Genomic DNA, 19,930 nt, shown 5'->3' with positions numbered 1-19,930 from the left:
GTCCCAACACTGGGACCTAAAGTGATCCAGAGAATGGGGCTCTGCAACTCTGAGAATGGGGTTCTGCAATCCTGAGAACGGTGCTCGAGAACCATGAGAATGGGGCTCTGGAACCCTGAAAATGGGGCTCTGGAACCTTGAGAACAGGTCACTGAAACTCTGAGGAAGGGGCTCTGGAATCCTAAGGACAGGACTTTGGAACCCTGAGGATGGGACACTGGAACTCTGAGAATGGATCTCTGCAACCCTGAGAACGGGCTTCTGGAACCCTGAAAATGGGGCTCTGGAACCTTGGGAGCCGGGCTCTTAAACTTTGAGGAAGGGGCTCTGGAACCCTGAGGAAGGGGCTCTGGAACCCTGAGGATGGGACTCTGGAATCCCTAAGAACAGGGCTTTGGGACCCTAAGGACTGGACACCGGAACTCTGAGGATGGGGCTATGGAACTCTGAGGACGGGGCTCTGGAACCCTAAGGAAGGGGCTCTGGAACCCTGAGGATGGGACACTGGAACTCTGAGAATTGAGCTCTGCAACCCTGAGAACGGGCTTCTAGGACCCTGAAAATGGAGCTCTGGAACCTTGAGAGCTGGGCTCTTAAACTCTGAGGAAGGGGCTCTGGAACCCTGAGAAAGGGGCTCTGGAACCCTGAGGATGGGACTCTGGAATCCCTAAGAACAGGGCTTTGGAACCCTAAGGACGGGACACCGGAACTCTGAGGACGGGGCTATGGAACTCTGAGGACGGGGCTCTGGGACCCTGAGGACGGGGCTATGGAACCCTGAGGATGGGGCTCTGGAACTCTGAGGATGGGGCTCTGCGACCATGAGGATGGAGCACTGGGACCCTGAGGATGGGTCTCTGGAACCCTGAGGTTGGGGCACTGAAACTCTGATGACAGGGCTCTGGAACCCTGAGGATGGGGCTCTGGGACCCTGAGGATGGGGCTCTGGAACTCTGAGGAAGGAGCTCTAGAACTGGGACCGTGAGGATAGATAACTGGGACCCTGATGATGGGGCTCTGGAACTCTGAGGATGGGTCTCTGGGACCGTGAGGATGGAGCACTGGGACCCTGAGGATGAGGCTCTGGAACTCTGAGGATGGGTCTCTGGAACTCTGATGATGGGGCGCTGGAACCCTTAGGACGGGGCTCTGAAACTCTGATGACAGGGCTCTGGAACCCTGAGGATGGGGCTCTGGAACCCTGAGGATGCGGCTCTTGAACCCTGAGGACGGCGCTCTGGAATTCTGAGGAAGGAGCTCTTGGACCCACACCCCCATACTTAGGAGAGTATCTATGATTGGTTCATGGGTTGCTCTCACACCTGGGTCCTGGAGCTTAGTGGGCTCAAAAGATCTCTTTGTCCCATATGAATAGACTAATATTATAAAATTGGGGGCCCTGTAGGAGATTTTGCATCGGAGCCCACAAGCTTCAAATTACACCACTGTCCACAGTGAATGGAGCACAGATTCTTATAGTCAACGCCATTTCATTCATTGTCCGTAGAACTGCTGGAAATAGCCGAGCATGGTCCCATAGATAGTTAATGTAGCGGAGGCCGAGTAGGGCTGTTTTCAGTGTTTCAGGACTCCAACAGTGGGACCCCAGCGATCGGCAAGTTCTAACTTGCCTCTTTTTTTTTTTTAATCTAACCCATTTATTCCCTAAAAAGTAGCAAATCCTTCTGCAGAAATAATACTAGGAATCTACAACAATTAAATCATAATATTTGCTTCGAAGAAAAAAAAAAGAAAACCGTGGCTCGGGGCGTAGAAAATCGTTATTACGCGTGACGCAAATCTCGTAAAAAAAAAAAAGAAAGAATCTGAATTAAATCCTTGGCCCTGAAAGGTTGTAAAGTGTTTTCTCAAATGTAATTATAATATAAGGAAAATTGTTGCATTGGGAGCGCTTATCGCTGGAGGTCAATGGAGCTAATAACTCAGCCAGGTGATTTTCATTTCATCGTCGCGCCATTTATTGCGATGCTTTGGAGATGCTCCGTACAAATAATTCAGCTTAAGTAAACACCATTTGCTGCTAATGACGGAGTAAAGCAAACGTGCCGCGCGCTCGTGAGCAGCAACTCCCTTCTTGCTGGAGACACATTTGCCATTCTCTTAACAATTGCGCAGCGGTCTCTGTTGTTTGCAAATGAATTAACGGCGGCTTCGGGAATAATCAGCAGCCATCTGTTCAGGGCAACAAAAAAAAATAAAGATGGAAACCTAAGTGTTTAAAGACACCGGTCCTATAGAAGAAGAGGAGAAAGAACGCCGGGGATATTGTTAAACATGTAACAACTGGACGTCTGGGGGTCGAGCGTGCTTCAAACGCCACGTAAATCCGTGGAGATGCAGACACAGCGGTATCATCTTTTATGGGGCTTGTGGGGGTCGACACCGAATCCTGCGGTTCACTTATGATGAAAACTGTCAGCTAAGATTCCGTTTAAAAATCTTAAAGGAGACTCACCCCTTTTTCATGCTTTTGTAAAAATTCCATTTTTTCAGGATAGTTTTTTTTTTTTCATGTGATAATTCCATTTCTGAATTCTGCCCAGACAAAGCTCACGCTTTTCCCCAGGTTTATAGCCACGTCTGTTCTCCAACCTAAAACTCTTATCAGCTATCAGGGCATGCTGGGAATTGTAGTTCTGCATCAGTCGTAACTTAGGGGAACACTACCGAAAACATTGATACAAGATTATAACTATATTTTGCCATCACTCCGTCTGTACTGAATAGGAGGATACTAGAGAAGAAGCTGCATATGTGCAACCCTTTGAGATTACAACTGTCGTTTGTCATTATTCTGTCTGTACTGTACAGGAGGATACTAGAGAAGAAGCTGCTTGTTTGCAAATTTTGACATTTTTCTGTATGCAGAAGGAGGGTAGTAGAGAAGAAGCTATAAAAGTACAACTTTTGAGATTATGAGTATCGTTTAGTCATATTCTGTATGTACTGTACAGGGGGATACTAGAGAAGAAGCTGCTTGTTAGCAAATTTTGACATTTTCCTGTTTTGAGATGGAGGGTAGTAGAGAAGGAGCAATAAATGTACAAGTTTTGAGATTACGACTATCAATTATCATTCTTCTGTCTCTACTGTACAGGAGGATAGTAGAGAAGAAGCTGCATATGTGCAACCCTTTGAGATTACAACTATCGTTTGTCATTATTCTGTCTGTACTGTACAGGAGGATACTAGAGAAGAATCTGCCTGTTTGCAAATTTTGACATTTGTCTGTACTCAGAAGGAGGGTAGTAGAGAAGAAGCTATAAATGTACAAATTTTGAGATTATGAGTATCGTTTAGCATTATTCTGTCTGTTCTGTACAGGGGGATACTGGAGAAGAAGCTGCTTGTTAGCAAATTTTGACATTTTCCTATTTTGAGAAGGAGGGTAGTAGAGGAGGAGCTATAAATGTACAAATGTTGAGATTACGACTATCAATTATCATTCTTCTGTCTGTACTGTACAGGAGGATACTAGAGAAGAAGCAGCTGTTTTGCAAATTTGGGCATTTTTCTGTACTGAGAAGGAGGGTAGTAGAGAAGAAGCTATAAATGTACAAATTTTGAGATTATGAGTATCGTTTAGCATTATTCTGTATGTACTGTACAGGGGGATACTAGAGAAGAAGCTGCTTGTTAGCAAATTTTGACATTTTCCTGTTTTGAGAAGGAGGGTACTAGAGAAGAAGCTATAAATGTACAAATTTTGAGATTATGAGTATCGTTTAGCATTATTCTGTATGTACTGTACAGGGGGATACTAGAGAAGAAGCTGCTTTTTTGCAAATTTGAGCATTTTTCTGTACTGAGAAGGATGATCGTAAAGAAGAAGCTATAAATGTCCACATTTGTTAGATTACGCCTATCATTTGTCATTATTTTCTCTGCGCTGAACAACCAGCGAGTCAGCAGGATACCGAAGCAAGGACGGAAACCTGAGCCTGATAACCCGAATGTGCAGTTCACCTCATCGCTTCCCATCATACTTCCGTTCTGCTCATTCCAGGACAGTATGAAGTTACCACCGTGACATGTCGGTCATAGCGCAGACGTAAGATCAGGCTCTCCATGTATTGCTGTGATGCCTCGCTCGCCCCTAGAATAGTATCCGCACCTGTCCCATGTATTAACATTCCATGTATCCCTCTATGAAGCTGTAAACACGGAAGAACATGTGTACACAGCCCCGAGATCGGCACGGAGGGAGGTGCGGCGCTCACCATTGATAAAAACAAGATATAAATAGGCGCCACTCTCACCTCCAAACCGGGCTGAGATGGCGGCGAGTCAAGGTCGTCTTTCTTCACACTCATCAGTTCTCCTGGTCCATTTACACGCAGGGAAGGTCCGGTCATGAGCTGCCCCCTCCAATCATGCAGTTCTCCAATTTACTAACTCAACTGTATCAGTTATTCCAGGAGCTCTGCTTGTAAATTTGTGCATTTTGGGTGCAATTGTGTTTTGTTCCTCACCAGTGGCAGAACGAATGAATAAATTAACTAGGAATCCATCGGTGAGTTCCTCCATCCGGTCAAGGAGCTTGTAACTATCTTTTTCTGAACACTGTGCAGATTTTGGACCGCATTAAGGTTTAGTTAAATTTTTTATGTGGTCAAATATCAACATAGAGTTCAGAAAAAGAACTTACCCCCCCCCCCCCCCCCGACACAAAGAATGAGACGAGCTCACTGACAGATTTACAGTAAAAGAGACCCTGTCGGCAGAGCTCTGCTAAGTAAAGTCCACACATGGCCATATTGGCACCGTGATACTCATTAGAATGATACCTGTGGTGAAGAAATCCAATGTGGGGATTTTATGTAACCAGGGTTTGAAGTTTTCTTATAATCATAGCTTCATGTGTCGGAGCGGGATCGTGGGACGGGACTGTGAGGCGGGACTGTGCGGTGGGACTGTGAGGCGGGACTGTGCGGTGGGACTGTGAGGCGGGGCTGTGGGGTGAAATTATTGGTTCAAGACTGTGGGGCAGGATTGTGGGATGAGACTGTGGAGCGAGATTGTGAGGAAAGATTGTGGGGTGGGTTTGTGGGGCTGGACTGTGAGGAGGGGCTGTGGGGTGGGACTGTGGGGTGAAATTGTTGGTTCAAGACTGTGGGGCAGGATTGTGGGATGAGACTGTGGAGCGGGATTGTGAGGCAAGATTGTGGGCTGGGTTTGTAGGGCAGGACTGTGGGGTGGGACTGTGAGGCGGGACTGTGGGGTGAAGTTGTTGGTTCAAGACTGTGGGGCAGGATTGTGGGATGAGACTGTGGAGCGGGATTGTGAGGCAAGATTGTGGGGTTGGTTTGTGGAGCAGGACTGTGGGGCAGGATTGTGAGGTGGGACTGTGAGGCGGGACTGTTGGGGCGGGACTGTTGGGGTGGGATTGTGGGGCGGGACTGTTGGGTGGGACTGTAGGGCAGAACTGTGGGTAGGGTATTTGGCTCTGCCACGGCCCCCCCCCCCCAATGCTCCCGTTGTCTTTATCGTCCCCCTGGCTTATACTTTGCACCGGGGTCAATCTAGCCCCAGGCGGCATTTGCACACATTGATCTCCTGGCAGTCTTCAGGAAAATGGCACTGTGGCGGCACATGCACAAATTGACTTCCCAGCAGTCTTTACTAAAATAGCGCCAATAGCGGTGCATGCAGCTTGTCATTGGGCGTGAGCACCACCCTTGGCTAGGACAGCACCAGCACAAAGTTTATTCCAGGAGGACAATAAAGACAACAACAGGAGCAGCAGAGGGGCCATGGCAGAGTTGAAGACGCTACACAGAGTCCCGCTCCCCAGTCCTGCCCTGATGCAAAACGTCAAACCCTGATTACACAAAATTCATCCACAAAAATGGATTTCTTCTTCTTACAAGAAAGAGCACTGCTGTTGTGAATTCTGTGGTCAAGCTCCCTCCTGTGGTCATGAGTGGTACTTCGGCTGGTTCTGTCTATGAGCTTCCTCTGGTGGATGTGAGTGGGGCTGCGGCTTCTGAGTTTCCTTCCTCAGGTGACGAGGTTAAGTGCTGCTCTATTTAACTCCACCTAGTTCTTTGTTCCTGGCCTCCAGTCAATGTTCTAGTATTGGTCTTGCTTTCTCCTGGATCGTTCCTGTGGCCTGTCTTCCTTGCATAAGCTAAGTTTTGCCTATGTTACTTTTGTTTGCTATATTTTCTGTCCAGCTTGCTATATTGGTTTTTCTTGCTTGCTGGAAGCTCTGAGACGCAGAGGGAGCACCTCCGTACCGTTAGTCGGTGCGGAGGGTCTTTTTGTCCCCTCTGTGTGGTTGTTTGTAGTTTTTTGTGCTGACCGCAAAGCTATCTTTCCTATCCTCGGTCTATTCAGTAAGTCGGGCCTCACTTTGCTAAAATCTATTTAATCTCTGTGTTTGTATTTTCATCTTACTCACAGTCATTATATGTGGGGGGCTGCCTTTTCCTTTGGGGAATTTCTCTGAGGCAAGGTAGGCTTATTTTTCTATCTTCAGGGCTAGCTAGTTTCTCAGGCTGTGCCGAGGCGCCTAGGTTTTGTCAGGAGCGCTCCACGGCTACCTCTAGTGTGGTATGATAGGATTAGGGATTGCGGTCAGCAGAGTTCCCACGTCTCAGAGCTCATCCTATGTTAGTAACTAAACAGGTCACTTGTGTGCTCTTAACCACTAGGTCCATTGTGGTTCTGAATCACCTGTTCATAACACACTGCTAACTACAGGAGATATTTGAGAAGATAACACTGGTCAATGCAATTTTTCTGTCAAAAGGTTTTAAAACAGATTTTAAGTCAATTTTGGCTGCTGATTACGAATATGAACTCCGTTTTTGGCTTTCACATCAGGATTTCAAGATATTTTTGATGAAAATTACTCCTAATGTTTTATGATAAAAACATATGATTTTCGGTACTACATTTTGTATATTTTTCTTTCAAATAATTTTTACTGGGAATTATAACTTTTTAACCGGGCAGGAAAGGCCAGGAAGGGACGGAGGGGAAGGGTGGGATATGGATGTAGGGGAAAAAAAGCTTAATATGATGAATGTAGTAAGCTATAAAATAGCATAAGTAGTGCATTGTGAAAATTCGCTAAATCAGTAAGTAGTAATGCTTTGTACCGATTCGCTAAATAAACATTTAAAGTACCGTATATACTCGAGTATAAGCCGACCCGAGTATAAGCCGACCCCCCTAATTTTGCCACAAAAAACTGGGAAAACTTATTGACTCGAGTATAAGCCTAGGGTGGAAATGCAGCATTTACCGGTGAATTTCAAAAATAAAAATAGATCATTATTTCCCCATAGCTGTGCCATATAGTGCTCTACACCGTTCATTATTTCCCCATAGCTGTGCCCCATATAGTGCTCTGCACCGTTCATTGTGCCCCATTGCTGTGCCATATACAGTGCTCTGCACCGTTCATTGTGCCCCATAGCTGTGCCCCATATAGTGCTCTGCCCCATACAGTGCTCTGCACCGTTCATTGTGCCCCATAGCTGTGCCATATATGGTGCTCTGCACCGTTCATTGTGCCCCATTGCTGTGCCCCATATAGTGCTCTACACCGTTCATTGTGCCCCATAGCTGTGCCCCATATAGTGCTCTGCCCCATACAGTGCTCTGCACCGTTCATTGTGCCCCATAGCTGTGCCATATATGGTGCTCTGCACCGTTCATTGTGCCCCATTGCTGTGCCATATACAGTGCTCTGCACCGTTCATTGTGCCCCATTGCTGTGCCATATACAGTGCTCTGCACCGTTCATTGTGCCCCATTGCTGTGCCATATACGGTGCTCTGCACCGTTCATTGTGCCCCATTGCTGTGCCATATACGGTGCTCTGCACCGTTCATTGTGCCCCATTGCTGTGCCATATACGGTGCTCTGCACCGTTCATTGTGCCCCATTGCTGTGCCATATACAGTGCTCTGCACCGTTCATTGTGCCCCATTGCTGTGCCATATACAGTGCTCTGCACCGTTCATTGTGCCCCATTGCTGTGCCATATACGGTGCTCTGCACCGTTCATTGTGCCCCATATCTGTGCCCATATACGGTGCTCTGCACCGTTCATTGTGCCCCATTGCTGTGCCATATACGGTGCTCTGCACCGTTCATTGTGCCCCATTGCTGTGCCATATACGGTGCTCTGCACCGTTCATTGTGCCCCATTGCTGTGCCATATACAGTGCTCTGCACCGTTCATTGTGCCCCATTGCTGTGCCATATACGGTGCTCTGCACCGTTCATTGTGCCCCATTGCTGTGCCATATACGGTGCTCTGCACCGTTCATTGTGCCCCATTGCTGTGCCATATACAGTGCTCTGCACCGTTCATTGTGCCCCATTGCTGTGCCATATACAGTGCTTTGCACCGTTCATTGTGCCCCATTGCTGTGCCATATACAGTGCTCTGCACCGTTCATTGTGCCCCATTGCTGTGCCATATACGGTGCTTTGCACCGTTCATTGTGCCCCATTGCTGTGCCATATACAGTGCTCTGCACCGTTCATTGTGCCCCATTGCTGTGCCATATACGGTGCTCTGCACCGTTCATTGTGCCCCATTGCTGTGCCATATACGGTGCTCTGCACCGTTCATTGTGCCCCATTGCTGTGCCATATACAGTGCTCTGCACCGTTCATTGTGCCCCATTGCTGTGCCATATACGGTGCTCTGCACCGTTCATTGTGCCCCATTGCTGTGCCATATACGGTGCTCTGCACCGTTCATTGTGCCCCATTGCTGTGCCATATACAGTGCTCTGCACCGTTCATTGTGCCCCATATCTGTGCCCATATACGGTGCTCTGCTCCGTTCATTGTGCCCCATTGCTGTGCCATATACGGTGCTCTGCACCGTTCATTGTGCCCCATATCTGTGCCCATATACGGTGCTCTGCACCGTTCATTGTGCCCCATTGCTGTGCCATATACGGTGCTCTGCTCCGTTCATTGTGCCCCATTGCTGTGCCATATACGGTGCTCTGCACCGTTCATTGTGCCCCATTGCTGTGCCATATACGGTGCTCTGCACCGTTCATTGTGCCCCATTGCTGTGCCATATACGGTGCTCTGCACCGTTCATTGTGCCCCATTGCTGTGCCATATACAGTGCTCTGCACCGTTCATTGTGCCCCATTGCTGTGCCATATACGGTGCTCTGCACCGTTCATTGTGCCCCATTGCTGTGCCATATACGGTGCTCTGCACCGTTCATTGTGCCCCATTGCTGTGCCATATACAGTGCTCTGCACCGTTCATTGTGCCCCATTGCTGTGCCATATACAGTGCTCTGCACCGTTCATTGTGCCCCATTGCTGTGCCATATACGGTGCTTTGCACCGTTCATTGTGCCCCATTGCTGTGCCATATACAGTGCTCTGCACCGTTCATTGTGCCCCATTGCTGTGCCATATACAGTGCTCTGCACCGTTCATTGTGCCCCATTGCTGTGCCATATACGGTGCTTTGCACCGTTCATTGTGCCCCATTGCTGTGCCATATACAGTGCTCTGCACCGTTCATTGTGCCCCATAGCTGTGCCATATACGGTGCTCTGCTCCGTTCATTGTGCCCCATTGCTGTGCCATATACGGTGCTCTGCACCGTTCATTGTGCCCCATATCTGTGCCCATATACGGTGCTCTGCACCGTTCATTGTGCCCCATTGCTGTGCCATATACGGTGCTCTGCACCGTTCATTGTGCCCCATATCTGTGCCCATATACGGTGCTCTGCACCGTTCATTGTGCCCCATTGCTGTGCCATATACGGTGCTCTGCACCGTTCATTGTGCCCCATTGCTGTGCCATATGCAGTGCTCTGCACCGTTCATTGTGCCCCATTGCTGTGCCATATACGGTGCTCTGCACCGTTCATTGTGCCCCATTGCTGTGCCATATACGGTGCTCTGCACCGTTCATTGTGCCCCATTGCTGTGCCATATACAGTGCTCTGCACCGTTCATTGTGCCCCATTGCTGTGCCATATACGGTGCTCTGCACCGTTCATTGTGCCCCATTGCTGTGCCATATACGGTGCTCTGCACCGTTCATTGTGCCCCATTGCTGTGCCATATACAGTGCTCTGCACCGTTCATTGTGCCCCATATCTGTGCCCATATACGGTGCTCTGCTCCGTTCATTGTGCCCCATTGCTGTGCCATATACGGTGCTCTGCACCGTTCATTGTGCCCCATATCTGTGCCCATATACGGTGCTCTGCACCGTTCATTGTGCCCCATTGCTGTGCCATATACGGTGCTCTGCTCTGTTCATTGTGCCCCATTGCTGTGCCATATACGGTGCTCTGCACCGTTCATTGTGCCCCATTGCTGTGCCATATACGGTGCTCTGCTCCGTTCATTGTGCCCCATTGCTGTGCCATATACGGTGCTCTGCACCGTTCATTGTGCCCCATTGCTGTGCCATATACGGTGCTCTGCACCGTTCATTGTGCCCCATTGCTGTGCCATATACAGTGCTCTGCACCGTTCATTGTGCCCCATATCTGTGCCCATATACGGTGCTCTGCACCGTTCATTGTGCCCCATTGCTGTGCCATATACGGTGCTCTGCACCGTTCATTGTGCCCCATATCTGTGCCATATACAGTGCTCTGCACCGTTCATTGTGCCCCATTGCTGTGCCATATACGGTGCTTTGCACCGTTCATTGTGCCCCATTGCTGTGCCATATACGGTGCTCTGCACCGTTCATTGTGCCCCATATCTGTGCCCATATACGGTGGTCTGCACCGTTCATTGTGCCCCATTGCTGTGCCATATACGGTGCTCTGCTCCGTTCATTGTGCCCCATTGCTGTGCCATATACGGTGCTCTGCACCGTTCATTGTGCCCCATTGCTGTGCCATATACGGTGCTCTGCACCGTTCATTGTGCCCCATATCTGTGCCCATATACGGTGCTCTGCACCGTTCACTGTGCCCCATAGCTGTGCCATATACGGTGCTCTGCACCGTTCATTGTGCCCCATTGCTGTGCCATATACGGTGCTCTGCACCGTTCATTGTGCCCCATTGCTGTGCCATATACAGTGCTCTGCACCGTTCATTGTGCCCCATATCTGTGCCCATATACGGTGCTCTGCACCGTTCATTGTGCCCCATTGCTGTGCCATATACGGTGCTCTGCACCGTTCATTGTGCCCCATATCTGTGCCCATATACGGTGCTCTGCACCGTTCATTGTGCCCCATATCTGTGCCATATACAGTGCTCTGCACCGTTCATTGTGCCCCATTGCTGTGCCATATACAGTGCTCTGCACCGTTCATTGTGCCCCATTGCTGTGCCATATACGGTGCCCTGCACCGTTCACTGTGCCCCATAGATGTGCCATATACGGTGCTCTGCACCGTTCACTGTGCCCCATTGCTGTGCCATATACGGTGCTTTGCACCGTTCATTGTGCCCCATTGCTGTGCCATATACGGTGCTCTGCACCGTTCATTGTGCCCCATAGAAATCTCTGCCGCCGCTGCTGCAATAAAAAAAAAACACATACTCACCTCCCTTGATTGCAGCTCCCGGCGTCTCGTTCCGGCGCCTCCATCTTCCCGGCGTCTCTGCTCTGACTGATCAGGCAGAGGGCGCCGCGCACACTATATGCGTCATCGCGCCCTCTGCCTGAACAGTCAGAGCGCAGACGCCGGGAAGATGGAGGCGCCGGCGCCCGGCGGCTGGAACGAGGACAGGTGAATATGCTATACTTACCTAGTCCTGGCGATCCTCGCGCTATCCCTCTGCCTGGTCTTCGGTGCCGCAGCTCTTCCTGTCAGCGGTCACCGGCACCGCTGATTAGAGGAATGAATATTCATATCTCTAATGAGCGGTCCCACGTGACCGCTGAAGAGGGGAAGAAGCTGCAGCACAGAAGCCCGTGGGACGGCAGGGACAGCGCGAGGATCGCTGGGACTAGGTAAGTATACCTCAGCGCCCTCACCCCCTCACCCGCCGACCCTGCCACCCACATTGACTCGAGTATAAGCCGAGAGGGGCACTTTCAGCCCAAAAATTTGGGCTGAAAATCTCGGCTTATACTCGAGTATATACGGTAGGTTATAAAAATGGCATAAGTAATGCTTTGTGTATATTCATTACGTAAACATCTAGTAACCAGTAAACATAAGAATATGAATGCCCGTCATGAACTTTAAGCTTGATGTATGATAAATAGTAGTTTGTCGTGCACGGGAACACCCTTGGGTGATCCTGCGACTATGTGGGCAGCAAAAAAGTCTGGCTCAATATCAAGGCTAATTATTGGGATAAGATATAATTGTCACTTATGAGCGAAATGAGGATTTGTGTTTTTATGTATAGGACAGGACTACAAGTCAAGTAAAGCCATTGGCAGTTCTAGGAGGATTCAGACCATGTCGCCGCAGAAAGGTCATACCCTCCTCCGGTGTTGCAATGTGTACGACCCCAGGCGAGAGCTTCACCAAAAGAGTGGAGGAAGGCGACCATGAATAAGCAAAATGGGACCTCCGGAGCTCCCGTGTGACGGATGAAAAATCTCGTCGCTTTTTCAAAGTGTCCTTAGACAAGTCCCTGAAGAATGTCAGGTGGCCATATGAGGAGCGCAGAAAGCTTTTTTCGGAGGAGAGTTCAAATAGTTTACCCCTAACCCAGACTGGGAAAAAGGAGACAATAATGTCTCTTGGCACATCAGATGGGAGAGACACAGGCCTTTTAATACGGTAGACTCTTTTCAGAGAAATTATAAGATCAGATTTGAATTCAGCACCCTCAAATTGAAAAAAATAGCTTGCCCCTTTCAGGGAGCTACCTTTTTGTGACACACAAGCCTTGGATTCAGGATTTTTGTTTAGCTTCAACGTTAGGACACAGGGTATTAAACGGCCTTCCTTGTTTGCAGTGTTTAAAGAATTTTAAAAATGCTGTTATTAAAGTCCTGTTACCGCGGTATGTCACAGATCACTGACTATGCAGGCCCAGCACCTTCCTTAATAGTCTCTCCAGACCTCTCCGTCAACAGTCTGACCATCGGCGCATCTTCTGATCCCCGCTGCCTGTGCCGAAGTCCCCGGGCCTCTCATGCTAACCTAGAACTTCCAGCTTTGATGAGACCAAGGAAGGTTCTGCTCAAGCATGCGAAAAGTCACAGTATCATGGTCGAGAATTTCAGTGCGAGCGGTGGGGATCAAAAGACGCAAGGAGGACTGGATGGGTAATGATGATGAACAGCGGAGGGGCTGGAGAGGTGACCGATAAGTTGAGTATAATGATTTTTTAAAAACTTTTGATGGAACTTTACAATTCGAAAATATTGCGTCCAGAAAATTTGCAGATTTGATATTGCAGCGCCCCAGAGTTCTGGTCGTTGCAGTAATGTCACTCTGCAACCAAGGGGAGCGATGTTATGTCTGATTGCACTAAAGGAGTTCCTCTGACCAGGTATCACAAACACACATTACACTTCACACTCCGGCCACCAGGGCGAGTGGTTCTATCTACTAGGCCACTCCTCACACTCTGGTAAAACTGGGGGTTGGACGGGAAGTTAGGAGAAAGAGCCCAGGAGAGTTCGGGAGAGGACCTGTCAGGGGTGGGATCCTGACAGCGGCCTAGAAAGAGGACAGATCGTTACGGAGCCGCGCCTGCACTACCTTGCGGCGGCATCTTAAGAAAGGACACAAAGTGAAGTATAGTGTGGGGAAGTGAGGAGCGTGATCACAGCACAAAGGAGATAGAACCAGAAGGAGTCGTGCCCCTGAAATCGAGGCAACATCCTTCTGAGGCGCGTAGCCGGTGGCCGGAGCACCGAGAAAGTAAGAGACTCTACGCATTACTTTGAACCACAGCAGGACAGTTAACTCTAGGTTGGCTGTCTCACCTAAATCCCCTAAGCAGACAAAGGAGGCAAGTGTGGGAGAGGGGTGACTCTAGGGTCCCGGAAGAACTCCAGGCCTACCCCGTCATACGGGTGCGTCCTAGCCATATCATGTGGGGGACGGAGAGAGGAAAGGACATCAGAAACAGACATGACAGTTGTGAGGACTATCCCGTGGTGCTCAGCAGGGAAGGACTACAACACACAGGCGCTAGTTGGTAGGCACTGATTTCCACCTGCAAAGGGAACTCTGGATGTGCCTTCGGACCGGCCGGTCTCAGCCAGCCTTGTTAGCAGTGCTCTGGATTGCAGATCCCTAAGTCTCCAGTAAAAAGGTAAAGAGACTGCAACCCTGTGTCCTCGTTATTTATTGCACCTTGCACCACGCAGCAAACCACCACCTTTCATTGGACGCCCCTTAGCAGGGTCACGGACCGGGTCTAGCCACCGTGACATCCTCAGAACAGAAGAAGAAGAGGCCCGGTACCAAGTACCCCGTGGCCCTGTGTCTGGGGGCGCTCCAATATAAAATGCAGATTTTTGCCAAATTTGCTTGGAATTTAATCCTACTTGACATTATTCGCTCATCTCTACTAAAGGGCATTATGGGGAAGCTCAAGCCACAATCCCTGACATTTTTATTCCCCTCTCGGAGTCTTTTTTTTTCATGATCCTCACAAATTGAGGTTCAAATTCACGGAGACCTGCAAATTTGAGAAAAGTCAACTTGAATTTCTACCTGCTAGTAATTTGTGATCAGGCAGACTGCTCTGTGCAGAACACAAACTGTGCCAGTGTCGCTGTCAGAGGTAACATACCGTAACTCTGCCTGACTGAGATGATAGATGTGCCGTATGTTCCATACTGCCATACTGTTTATAGCAAGTTTATTCCATACATGCTAAAACCACTGAACAAAGGTCAGCATTTTTTTATTTTGCACTTCCCCGTCCATTGCCACTCTGACTTTTTTTTTACCTTACATTTTATACAACACTATAATTGACATTTCACAATCTTTTCAACCTGAATTATTCAATTCTTGCCAACAAGGACATTAAAAAAATGCTAGATAGGCAGGCACATATACAAAAAGCAAAATGTGACGGCATCCTGCAGTATAGGTGCGACATGTCCGAATGTTAAATTGGACTAGTGAACCTGGGCTACAAAAACAGACTAGTAAAACAGATGTGCAAAACAAGTGGTTGGCACATGCACACTTTGTGAGTTGGACAGTTACAGTTAAATGTCTGGATTTTGGAAAGTTCTCCTTTGTATGTTAAAAAAACAATCATTCCTCTCTTAACGAGAAGGATTGCACAAGAAAAGTGAAAACTCAGTACAGTTGCTTGTAACAAGGAGGCACACTGTCTCTGGCTGACACGGATATCAGATTTTTATTATTTTAACTTGCTTCTGCTTTCTAATGCATTAAGGGCTCATACTCACCTGCGAGATGAGCCGCACATGTTAATACCCGGTGCTGCTGCCGGCACTCGGAGTGGAGTGTGCGGCCACGTAGCAATACATGCAGCTGCACGCTCCGCTCCTGAGTGCCAGGTGCAGTGTCGGGCATTGACGTGCGAGACTCATCCGAGTTTCCCGCAGGTGAGTATGAGCCCTAAGAAGGAAGAAATAATACGTAATTGTAATTCAAATGTAGCAGGACAGATAAAGCTCCACCACATCACTGATCAATCACACTGATTCTGGCACTGCTGCTGACATCTCTCCTGTCTCTCTTTCCCCCAATCAATTGAATCTCTGTATTAAGCCGGTGTCACACTTGTGAGTGCAATGCGAGAAACTCTCGCGAGTCTCTCGCACCAATACCCGGTACTGCCGCCAGCACTCGAGACCGGAGCGTTCAGCTGCATAGAAATACATGCAGCCGCACATTCCGGTCCTGAATGCTGGCGGCAGTACCGGGTATTAGTGCGAGAGACATGCCAGAGTTTCTTGCATTGCACTCGCAAGTGTGACCCCGGCCTTACCTGCAGGCTACTACATTTAATTTCTTCACTGCTGCTGTTGTACAACACATTGCTGCGTGGAATATTTGTTCAATGCTTTACAGTTTTCACGTGCTATCTTTCTTGCTAAGCTGTGAGCTTTAACATTCTCTCACAAGTCTAAAACTACCATCGACTGGCTGCTGCCTCACCTACTTCGGCTTTTAAACAAATTACAATAGTCCCATATGATTGGTTACATTATACCATGTGATGTAATGGCTCCATAGCATTAGAAGGAAACTCATGTTGTTCTGCCTGAGGACTTGTCCGTCGTATGAGGCTGATGCAATCTTCGACAACGTTTAAAACGCGGCAGGTCGTGGTTTTCTTGGTACTTCACAACAACTTCCAAATTGTTTGGATTCACCAGGAACTTCAAATTTAATGAAATTCAACACAGTCTAATCAATTTGTCATCTTCAGTTAAAAGGGTTGTCCAACCAGTATGCAGAGGTGAGCTGTGAAATCACCTATCATGAATGGTGGATCCTGTGTTATCCACGGTATACAGAGGTGTTAACAGTCATTGTACAGGAGGAGGAGGAGGTGAGCTGTGACATCACCTATTGTGAATGGTGGATCCTGTGTTATCTACTGTAAATAGAGGTGTTATCAGTCATTGTACAGGAGGAGGAGGTGAGCTGTGATATCACCTATTCTGAATGGTGGATTCTGTGTTATCTACTGTATATAGAGATGTTATCAGTCATTGTACAGGAGGAGGTGAGCTGTGACATCACCTATTGTGAATGGTGGATCCTGTGTTATCCACGGTATACAGAGGTGTTAACAGTCATTGTACAGGAGGAGGAGGAGGTGAGCTGTGACATCACCTATTGTGAATGGTGGATCCTGTGTTATCTACTGTAAATAGAGGTGTTATCAGTCATTGTACAGGAGGAGGAGGTGAGCTGTGATATCACTTATTGTGAATGGTGGATTCTGTGTTATCTACTGTATATAGAGATGTTATCAGTCATTGTACAGGAGGAGGTGAGCTGTGACATCACCTATTGTGAATGGTGGAACCTGTGTTATCTACTGTATATAGAGGTGTCATCAGTCATTGTACAGGAGGAGGAGGTGAGCTGTGACATCACCTATTGTGAATGGTGGATCCTGTGTTATCTACTGTATATAGAGGTGTTATGAGTCATTGTACAGAAGGAGGAGATGAGCTGTGACATCACCTATTGTGAATGGTGGATCCTGTGTTATCTGCTGTATATAGAGGTGTTATCAGTCATTGTACAGGAGGAGGAGGAGGTGAGCTGTGACATCACCTATTGTGAATGGTGGAACCTGTGTTATCTACTGTATATAGAGGTGTCATCAGTCATTGTACAGGAGGAGGAGGTGAGCTGTGACATCACCTATTGTGAATGGTGGATCATGTGTTATCTACTGTATATAGAGGTGTTATGAGTCATTGTACAGAAGGAGGAGATGAGCTGTGACATCACCTATTGGGAATGGTGGATCCTGTGTTATCTGCTGTATATAGAGGTGTTATCAGTCATTGTACAGGAGGAGGAGGAGGTGAGCTGTGACATCGCCTATTGTGAATGGTGGAACCTGTGTTATCTACTGTATATAGAGGTGTTATCAGTCATTGTACAGGAGGAGGTGGTGAGCTGTAACATCACCTATTGGGAATGGTGGATTATGTGTTATCTACTGTATATATAGGTGTTATCAGTCATTGTACAGGAGGAGGTGAGCTGTGACATCACCTATTGTGAATGGTGGATCCTGTGTTATCTGCTGTATATAGAGTTGTTATCAGTTATTGTACATGAGGAGGAGGTGAGCTGTGACATCACCTATTGTGAATGGTGGATCCTGTGTTATCTACTGTATATATAGGTGTTATCAGTCATTGTACAGGAGGAGGTGAGCTGTGACATCACCTATTGTGAATGGTGGATCCTGTGTTATCTGCTGTATATAGAGGTGTTATCAGTTATTGTACAGGAGGAGGAGGTGAGCTGTGACATCATCTATTGTGAATGGTGGATCCTGTGTTATCTACTGTATATAGAGTTGTTATCAGTCATTGTACAGGAGGAGGCGGTGAGCTGTGACATTACCTATTGTGAATGGTGAATACTGTGTTATCTACTGTATATAGAGGTGTTATCAGTCATTGTACAGGAGGAGATGAGCTGTGACATCACCTATTGTGAATGGTGGATCCTGTGTTATCTACTGTATATAGAGGTGTTATCAGTCATTGTACAGGAGGAGGAGGTGAGCTGTGACATCTCCTACTGTGAATGGTGGATCCTGTATTATCTACTGTATATAGAGGTGTTATCAGTCATTGTACAGGAGGAGGAGGTGAGCTGTGACATCACCTATGGTGAATGGTGAATACTGTGTTATCTACTGTATATAGAGGTGTTATCAGTCATTGTACAGGAGGAGGAGGTGAGCTGGGACAGCGCCTATTGTGAATGGTGGATCCTGTGTTATCTACTGTGTATAGAGGTGTTATCAGTCATTGTACAGGAGGAGGAGGTGAGCTGTGACATCACCTATTGGGAATGGTGGATCCTGGGTTATGTACTGTATATAGTGGTGTTATCAGTCATAGAACAGGAGGAGGAGGTGAGCTGGGACATCGCCTATTGTGAATGGTGGATCCTGTGTTATCTGCTGTATATAGAGGTGTTATCAGTCATTGTACAGGAGGAGGAGGTGAGCTATGATATCACCTATTGTGAATGGTGGATTCTGGGTTATCTACTGTATATAGAGGTGTTATTAGTCATTGTACAGGAGGAGGAGGTGAGCTGTGACATCACCTATTGTGAATGGTGGATCCTGTGTTATCTACTGTATATAGAGGTGTTATCAGTCATTGTACAGGAGGAGGAGGTGAGCTGTGACATCACCTATTGTGAATGGTGGATCCTGTGTTATCTACTGTATATAGAGGTGTTATCAGTCATTGTACAGGAGGAGGAGGTGAGCTGTGACATCACCTATTGTGAATGGTGGATCCTGCATTATCTACTGTATATAGAGGTGTTATCAGTCATTGAACAGGAGGAGGAGGTGAGCTGGGACATCGCCTATTGTGAATGGTGGATCCTGTGTTATCTGCTGTATATAGAGGTGTTATCAGTCATTGTACAGGAGGAGGAGGTGAGCTGTGATATCACCTATTGTGAATGGTGGATCCTGGGTTATCAGTAGGGTTGAGCGACTTTAAGTTTTTTAGGGTCGAGTCGGGTTTCGCGAAACGAGACTATCTCAAAAGTCGAGTTGAGTGGAATCGGCCGATTATCGCGAAAAGTCGGGGATCGACCGAAACACGAAACCCAATGCAAGTCAATGGGGAAGCATAGTCAGCAGTGAGTGGAGGCCAGGAAAACACCTACAGTGCCAATTTTAATGGCAAAAACATCCATTCTTGTTACTGAAGCTTGTCAATCTTAATTTACCTTATAATAATAGTTAGGCATTGGAAATTGGGGGTCATTTGGCTAAAGTTGTGGGGGGTAACATAGTAACATAGTAACATAGTTAGTAAGGCCAAAAAAAGACATTTGTCCATCCAGTTCAGCCTATATTCCATCATAATAAATCCCCAGATCTACGTCCTTCTACAGAACCTAATAATTGTATGATACAATATTGTTCTGCTCCAGGAAGACATCCAGGCCTCTCTTGAACCCCTCGACTGAGTTCGCCATCACCACCTCCTCAGGCAAGCAATTCCAGATTCTCACTGCCCTAACAGTAAAGAATCCTCTTCTATGTTGGTGGAAAAACCTTCTCTCCTCCAGACGCAAAGAATGCCCCCTTGTGCCCGTCACCTTCCTTGGTATAAACAGATCCTCAGCGAGATATTTGTATTGTCCCCTTATATACTTATACATGGTTATTAGATCGCCCCTCAGTCGTCTTTTTTCTAGACTAAATAATCCTAATTTCGCTAATCTATCTGGGTATTGTAGTTCTCCCATCCCCTTTATTAATTTTGTTGCCCTCCTTTGTACTCTCTCTAGTTCCA

The sequence above is a fragment of the Ranitomeya imitator genome, chromosome 6, assembly GCF_032444005.1.
Source record: "Ranitomeya imitator isolate aRanImi1 chromosome 6, aRanImi1.pri, whole genome shotgun sequence".
Classification (NCBI taxonomy): domain Eukaryota; kingdom Metazoa; phylum Chordata; class Amphibia; order Anura; family Dendrobatidae; genus Ranitomeya; species Ranitomeya imitator.
The sequence above is the reverse complement of the archived record's forward strand: the minus strand, read 5'-3'. Positions refer to the sequence as shown.